Raw genomic sequence first — 8,799 nt, 5'->3', positions numbered from 1 at the left:
TGCTCCCACTCCCAAGAGCCTCTGGCCGCTCACAGATCCACTCTGTGTGTTGGGAGACTTTCGGTTACAGGTAACAGAACATCCAAGTCAAATTGGCCCAAACAATAAAGGGCTCAGGTACATAAGTATTCTAGGTGAGGTGAGGCTTTAACCAGAAATCAAGCGACGGCACCAAGGACCTAGTTTCTATTTCTCTACTTCGTTCTCCAGGGTGTTTCCTCTTGCTGAGGTCGGCACTCCTTGTGGTCCCAGTATGGCTGCCAGCACCTCCTGGGGTGTAGGATTCCTTGTTCTTGTCCTGCTGGAAATAGAGAGTGTCTCTGTCCCAGAACTTTCAGCCAAAGTCTTAAGATTGCTATGACTGGACAGGCTCATATCACATGCCCACCGGGAACCAGCCTAGGAGGTGGAGAGTGCCTACTAATTTAGTCTAGATCATGTGCTGGACCCGTAGTGCAGGGGAAGGGGTGGGTGGGGGGGAGCACATGACCCAGGCTAAGCCAATAGGCACCCCCAGAACCATATGGATCTCCAAACAGAAATGGACAGTGTTGAACATCATAATAGCAAATGCATATTAGCTAGAACTTACTTATGCTTTACGTCTATCAACTCATCACATCCTCACAGGAACAACCCTAGGAGGTAGGTATGTTAGCATTTCAATTTCACAGATGAAGAACCCAAAGCATGAAGAGGTAAAGTGACTTTTTTGAAAGTCACCAGGCTAATGTCAGTAAGTGGTGGAGAGAGCTGAGCTGCCAGGTGTCATAGGAGCCAATTAAGACAAGTCCAAATTAAAGTAACAGTCAGGCTTCAATCGTTCACTTCCACATGTAAGGAAGAGGCTAAACTGGAGAAGTACTGACATCCCTTCCTTGGATTTTCCCCTTGGAACGAATGGCACCATCCCGTCAGGTGGATCCACCCTGGGTATGCTCTCACTGCTGGGGGAGCCCCGAACAAAAGGCTCCTTCAGTTTTATGGACCTGGGGGCCACGGGGAGGGGGGATTGGGGTGGGGAAGGGAGTGTGGGAAGGGCTAGGAGCAGGAAGGCCCTGACTCCTGAGGCAGAGTGGAGACGTGTCTTCCAGGTTTCCCCCTCCCCCCATAAGGGTGAGGCACCCGAGGACGGCCTCGGCCGAAGGCAATCCCCTTCCCACTAAAGGTCTCTGAAGACAGCTGGGATAGGAATGCAGGTTGGGGCAGGGGCTTGAGTCCTTGGCTGTGACCCACTGAGAGACTGCATGTGCTGGCGGTGTACCACGCTGGTGGGGAGGTTAACCCTCCCTGCCAGGCCTGCCGGGGAGAGCCTCTGTAATGGCCTACGGTTGTGCCTAAGAAATTAACAGATACACACTACTATATATAAAATAGGTAAACAACAAAGACCTACCCTGTAGCACAGGGGACTATAGTCAATATCTTCTAACAACCTATAATGGAAAAGAATCTGAAAAAGTGTATACATGTGTATATGAATCACTTTACACCTGAAATGAACACAACACTGTAAATCAACTATACTTCAATCAAAAAATACTTAAAAAATCAGACATAGGTTTTTGGCCAGAAGCTGGATTCCTTATAGTGAAGGGATGACTGAGTTCTGAGGAGGAAAACCAAGAAACGACATAAGAACACACAGATTCCCTCACATCACACACAGCCATCGTGCCTCCAGATGTGACAGAGAGTAACCCCACATGTGCACAGCTGTACGTGGATGTGCTCCGACTTTTCAGAGCTGCACGTGGGTTGATCCTCACATGTGCAGGTATCGATGCATATGCACGCGGATACACACCAGGACTGCCTTCATCAATAAAAAGGACTGATTGCGTGTCTTGTCAGGAATTCTCTGTATTAGTCAGCTTTAGCCCCAATAACACTGCTGCATGAGAAGCAATTGCAGAACTCAGTGGATTGCAGCAGTAAGAGTTTATTCTTTGCTCGGGGTCCTCAGGTCGACTGCACTTTGGCTGAACTCAGCTAGGCTGGTTGGGTGGCTCTGCTTTAGGTTGCGGGTCAGCTGGGCTTGGCTTCAGACTGTGGGTTAGGCTCAGGGGTGCCCTTGGGCTCTGGGGCTATCTGGGGTGTGCTTTTCTCAAGGAGGATCACAGGAGCAAACGAGTCAGGCCCACACTTACGACCTCTGCTTGTGTATGTGCTAGCATTTCACTGGGCAAAGGAAGTCACAGGTCCAGGTCCCAAATCAATTAGGCAGAGAAGTAGCTCCGCCCCCACACCTCCCCTTACCCGCCCATGGGAGGGTAAGGGGAGTGGATGTTTGCTGAACAGTAACCCAAACAATCGTGCTTTTCTGCCTATAGAGGCAGGGACTGAGCTCCTGGTATTAGTTTTCTATTGGTGCTGTGACAAATTATCACAAACTGAAATAAAACAACACAAATGTATTATCTGAACTATCTGTAGGTCAGAAGTCTTGACAGATCTCAGAAGGCTAAAATCAAGGTGTCAGCAGGGCTGTCTTCTTTTCTGGAGCCACTAGAGGAGAATCTATTTTCTTGCCTCTTCCAGCTTCTAGAGTCCGCTTGTGTTCCTTGGCTTGTGGGCCCCTCCTCCACCTTCAAAACCAGTAACTGCAGGTTGAGTCTTTCTCCCATCACATCACTCTGGCCTCTTCTACTTTTAAGGACTCTGTGATGACACTGGGCCGACCAGGATAATTCAGGGTACTCTCTCTTTTTTACGGTCTGCTGATTGGCAACCTTAGTTTTATCTGCAATCATAATTCCTCTTTGCCATGTAACGTAACACACTCCCAGATTCTGGGGATAGGATGTGGACATCTTTAGGGGCTATTATTCTGCCTATATATAGTCTTCCCCAAAGATTCATGTCCATCCACAGGCAAAATACATTCACCTCATCCCAAAGTCTCATCCCATTATAGCATCAACTCAAAGTAAAAACAACTCATCTAAATCTTATCAGCTCAAAAGTCCCAAAGAGCATCTAAACCAGGTAGAGGGAGGCTCTGAGAAGACTTCATCCTTGGGCACAATTCCTTCCCACCTGTGAACGTGTGAAACTCAAGAAACAAGTTATCTGCCACCAAAATGCAATGGTGGGGTGGGCATAAAAGTTATAGAGTCTCCGATTCAAAAGGGAGAAAATGAAAGGCAAAAAGGAGTCACTGGTCCCAAGGGATTTCAAAATTCAGCCGCTTTCTAGGCCTGGGAATAGTCCTCTGGGCTTGTGTCATCACAGAGTTCTTAAAAATGGAAGAAGAGGGCAGAAGAAGAGGCCAGAGTTTTCAGGGAGGCAGTGGCAGGGGTGTGCGATTGGCAGTCAAGTGGTCCTTGGTAGCCTGCAAAGAATGGGAAGTAGAGGGGCAAAAGTGGTGGAAATTCTTAATTTTTGGAAATCATCCACCAGGGACAGTTGGGAGCAGCAGTTGGTTTGCTCTTTTAAAGGAAGGGAGGTGGTGATCACACCTATCTAGATAATCTAGAGGATCTAGATCTGCCTCCAAACATTTTAAAGCCTTTAGGTCTTGTGGGGTAGATCTGTAAAACAGGTTTGTGTAAAGCACTCTAGCAGGGGGTCATTAGCCTGAGTGGGTCTGCTTTTTCCATTTTCCTCTCTCTGCCTAGGGGCTGTTGCGTCCATGGGGGGATCCCATTAGGGAGTTCTATCTTTCAGAATTTTGCACAAAAGAGACACTGAACAGAAAGGCAGGACAACGAGCTACCCTGGGTGGGCAGGCAGACACATCTTCAGAGGCTGAGTGCAGAAGCCAAAGATTAAATACACAGTGGTCCAATACACCAAAGTGTCACTATTTATCTGGGGCAGCAGGGCTGCTGGACATTTGTGCCTGGACTCTACCTGTCTTAACTGAGTATATTTGTGCTGGCGTGTGGCAGGGGCCATTCCCCATTGCTAGAGACGTGGGACATGCTCAACTGGTTGAGGAAAGAGCCTGGCCAATCTAACTGCTGCAGTGGTCCCAGGGTGTCATCTGGTGGGAAAGCCCAACAGGCAGAAGATCCTGTGAGGAAAGAGAGGGCTTGCACGGGGCGCTCGAGAGGCAGGGTCGCTTTTGTGCCAAAGTCCAAATTAGGGTCCCAGCTCAGGGTGGGGTCCTAGGCAATGCTGTCTCCTGTGGAGTCTTCCGGAGGGGTGATGTCACCTTAGGTGAAATCCTATGGAGAGGGGATGTCATCTCAGGTGCAAGGTTGGACAGGTCCTGAATGGAGGCCATTAGGGCCTGGTTGAGCCCAGGTGTAGTAATAATGGGAATTGACCTCTGAACGACCTTGAGACATAGAGTCTTTGTTAGACAGGGAGTCACAGACCCAGGCACACTTACTCCGCATGTTAATGACCTTCCCATTTGTCTGAGAGGTCACTCTTGCATTCAGGCTTGTGGAGCTCCTAGTGTGGGTGGGAGGAGCCCATCTACCTGGTAGAATTGGTTCCAGAGAGTGGCTGGCCCAATACAACCTGATGTCAAATGAGGATGAGAGATGGCCCAGTGGCCTTAGCAGTTTGGTTTGGGACTGTCCCATACCCATGCCAGGAGCCAAATGAGACTCAACACAGTTAAGCATAGCAAAAAAGGCATTTTCATGGTCTTGGACATTGTAGGGGACTCCCTCCTTCTTTCACTGTTGTCAGGAGCATGGGAAGGGGGCAGGGGGCCAGGGGAGTCACCCAGGGCTCCAGCAGGAGTGTGGATCCTGGGTGACACCACTTTGCAGGGAGGGTCCAGGCGATATTATTTGAGGCTATTTCTCACATGTGTCAGTTTTAAGTTATTCTGCTCCCTAATCACTAGCCCTAATCACTGGGTACAATTTTTTCCACCTCCTGTGAAAGTTCGTCGTTATTATTAGCTATGAGTGGCCCTTGTATCCTGGAATTTACGCAAAGCTTCTGCCTTAGGCAGATTAGGATTCCAAATCAGCGTACTTGGTGTGGTGGTACTGGTGGGAGGAGATGGAATACTCGATAATGAAAGAATCCTGCCCTGTTATCTGCCCTCTGTCCACCATCCTTTACTGGAGTATTGGCAGGCGACAGGAGTGAGAGAGAATAGGTGTATGGGGATCCAGAGGAGGAGGGGAAAATGAGGACTAGATATCACCTTTGAGGGCAAGAACAGGCAGTTGGGGTGTCTCCAGAGCGTTTTGCTAAGGTGCAGAACGCCCCGAAGGGGGAGAGTTTAGCATAGTAAGGATTGCGGGCAGGCACGAACCAGGTGCTATTATATGACCAGGCACTATTTTTTAATTTTAATAGGAGCTGTTTGAAAAGCCTATTCTGGTGCTCAGTGAGGCCAGGTAATCGGATAAATGGAAGTTTCCTGTTCTCAGGCCCAACTCTGTGTATCTTGTAAAGTGCATTGTGACCCTTGATCTGAATCCAGTTTAGGGCACCAGTAGGAATTAGGAGGGCCCTGAACAGTGGCGTCCCACCCGGAGTGTCAGGTATATGCCCGCCTTAAGCCGCTGTGCTGACCACGGCCTGGGCATACCGAATACAGCCAGCAGATGGCGGTAAAGGCCCAATAAAAGGAAGCTATTAACGACTTGTAAGGGCGGGCTCTCCGGGAATGAAGCCCCAGGTTGTAAATCGCCATTGGTTGAGTTTTTACAATTGGCCATTTGGGCCGTTAGTGTGGTGAGTGGGAGGCTTTCGTTATGCGCCCATTGCTATGGCCTACTCCCTGCCTACTTGAGCTGGCCTCCATCCTCATTTGTCACCAATTTTCTCGCGTCCCTATTTGTAGTCCCACAAGCCTTCCTTCCTCCCGCCAAACAAGCTCATTTCCTGCTCAGCCTTTGCACTGGCTGGTCCGCTGCTCTGAAGGTTGTTCTCAGGGTCGGTCTTACCTGACCACCATTTCTACGGTAGTTCTTTACATCGCATCACTCTGTTTTATTTTCTTTATAGCAGCAGTTACTATCTGGTGTTACACATTCATTTACTTCTTTTTATGTTTGTTGTCTGATTTCCCCAACCATAATGTGAGTTGCATGAAGGTAAACAATTTGTCATGCTTGTTTACTGCTACCTGTGGTGTGGGGAGCACTTCCTGGCACATAGTTGGTGATCAATAAATATTTATTAAATTATCAAATGGGTGAATGACTCTAGCTATTGTAAAGCTAGGTTTCTGCAGAGACACATCGCCATGGAAATGAAGCCCCCACCCAAGGAAAACGATCCAATGAAGAGGCAAAATGGAGTATATGGCTAAGATACTGTCTTAGAAGATTGTCCCCAGTCTGTGAGCTTGTGATGGCAGGCTGGTTTTTGGTCATGCCTCCCATTGTACTGAGGCAATGAACAGAACACATGTGAACCTGAATTGTCCCTCATCTTTTCAGTGGCTTGTCCCTGTGTTACACATTGCAGAATCTTTTTTGTGCAGCTCTTTTCCCCTGCTTGGATTGAACCTACGAATTGTCTCCTGAGAATGAAGGGGCAACTAGTGCCCCACCTCCTCCCTCCCACCCCCAACCTGGGCAGGGTTCAATTACCTCCACCTCCTGTGAATGTTCATCATTGTTACTAGCTATGAATAGGCCCTTGCACACATGGAATTTATTCTGCTTTACGCAAATTAGGATTTGTGTAGGAGGATAAATAGAGGAGATAATGCAAGAGGCAAGATCAGCAGATACAAGCTCTTGCTGTTTAAGATGGTGATTTGGTTATTACTAGTCAACATCTTAGGGCTGGGGTGAATTTTTTTTTTTTTAGAAGGGGAACATTAGAATTATAGATTAAAAATAAGTGTTTAAATAACTAAAGTTTTATGTAAATGTGCATAGTTATGGGCATAGTCGTTTTGAACAACTCAATGAGAACACAGGTATAACATTGACTAAACAGTTTTCTCTTTTGAAATGTTTACTGTTAAAAACAATTCTAAATGAAAAACAAATCAGAACACTTAGCTCTCACAGTCCTGAGTCACTTCTGAGGGCAGTGGGGTGTATTCCATCATGATGCATCTCAGTGTGACTCCAGACTCGTGTCCCTAATACTGCCCATCAGCCTTGATTTCAGTTTTTTCATGAGAGTTGAAAAAGGTGCTTTAGAGAGTCAGTTGAACACAAACACAACCAGAGATTTCAGGATGGTTCTTCATATCTCATTTCCGGGCTTCTGGGGACACAGTATGTGCTCGATGGGGGTAGCTTGCTCTCTGCTTGTGCTGGACATGTGCTGCTTTTGCTGTCCAGCATCTACTCTACTCCCTTGATAACAATTCCTAAATTTCCATTTGGAGAATCCACCCTGACTCCATTCTCAGCCCATGAAGAGAAGCTGATTCTATTTCTGGGTTTGGGGGTGGGGTTTATGACCAAGGCTGAGGCCATCACAGCATTCCATTTCCCAGTCACTGACTGGTTCAATGATGAGCACATGACCTAAGTCAGGCCAGATAGGGCTAATGAGGTTCAGGTCTTGGACTTCCACCGGGGAAGGGAGCTCTCTTTCCCACTGGGTTTGATATTAGAGTTGATGTGTTCTTGTAGTTGCTTGAAGCATCATGTATACCCTGACAGTGAATCCAGTACAACAGGAGATATAATATTACCTTTGGAGGTGAAAGGAAGATGGGTTTTAGTGACATCATGTGAGCCCTGACCAGTTGCCCCTGAAGACTGTCCCTGGCCTTTCAGTTGTGTGAGCCAATAGATTAGCTGAAGAGCCTTGACTGATCCATAGCTTAATCACTCCCTTGTGTAATTATGCCTGCAAGTTGATAGCAAGCACTTTCTACAGTTTGCATTCTCAGGAAAGGAAGATGCAAAAGTTTAAAGAAGCATTCTTACTTATCAAAATACTTGAATAATTTCTGGAAGTGCAGCGTCATGGCTATTGTATTCTGTGATTAACCCAACCAACATTATGAGCCTCCTCTATGACAGTGCTAGGTTCCCATTTCAGCAAGGTCAGGGCGCCTCAGCCATGGGAAATAAAAGCAGTCCCTAAACGTTTCTTTCTTTCTTTCTTTCTTTTCTTTTTAACAAATATTTATTTATTTATTTGGCTGCACCAGGTCTTAGTTGTGGCACATGGGATCTTTTAGTTGTGGCATGTAAAATCTTAGTTGCAGCATGTGGGATCTAGTTCCCTGACCAGGGATCGAACTCAGGCCCCCTGCTTTGGGAGTGTAGAGTCTTAGCCACTGGACAACCAGGGAAGTCCCTCTAAATGTTTCCATTTCCTTAATTGGTGTGCCAACTCAGTCTGAATGTCAGCACCCCCATGAAGAAATGAGCAATTTTCACCACTACAATGGCTTCAAGTTCAGATTTTCTGATTTGTCACATCAGTAAAAACAATTACCTCGTTAACCATGGGAGTCAGGGCTGGCTTCATGGGTGTCTTGTGAAGTCACACAGGTCCCCATACTCAAAAGAACTCTCTGCTTGGTTTAATATTCTACTATAGCTGTCTTGAAATTCTTAATAGTTTTAGAACAAGGGAGCTGCATTTTTATTTTGTACTGGGCCCTGTGAATTATGTATCTCGTACTGACTGGAATCCAACAAGTTGAATCTCATATTCTTTAAGTCCCCGCATTTGTTGATTTGCAGAAGCAGCTCAATGCATTCTTCATCAGGTTTATGGCATCAGCCTGCAATTCTACCACACGATTCTATGAAAATGAATGAATTTCTGTGTTGTGTTTCATAGCCTCAGGACACACTGGATGATGATTAAGGACATGGGCATAAAGCAATGTCACATCTCTCACTTCTTTCATCATGTTGCTTGACTGATAAATGATGCTGTGGAAGAAGAGCT

The sequence above is a fragment of the Eschrichtius robustus genome, chromosome 16 (genome assembly GCF_028021215.1).
Source record: "Eschrichtius robustus isolate mEscRob2 chromosome 16, mEscRob2.pri, whole genome shotgun sequence".
NCBI lineage: Eukaryota > Metazoa > Chordata > Mammalia > Artiodactyla > Eschrichtiidae > Eschrichtius > Eschrichtius robustus.
The sequence above is the reverse complement of the archived record's forward strand: the minus strand, read 5'-3'. Positions refer to the sequence as shown.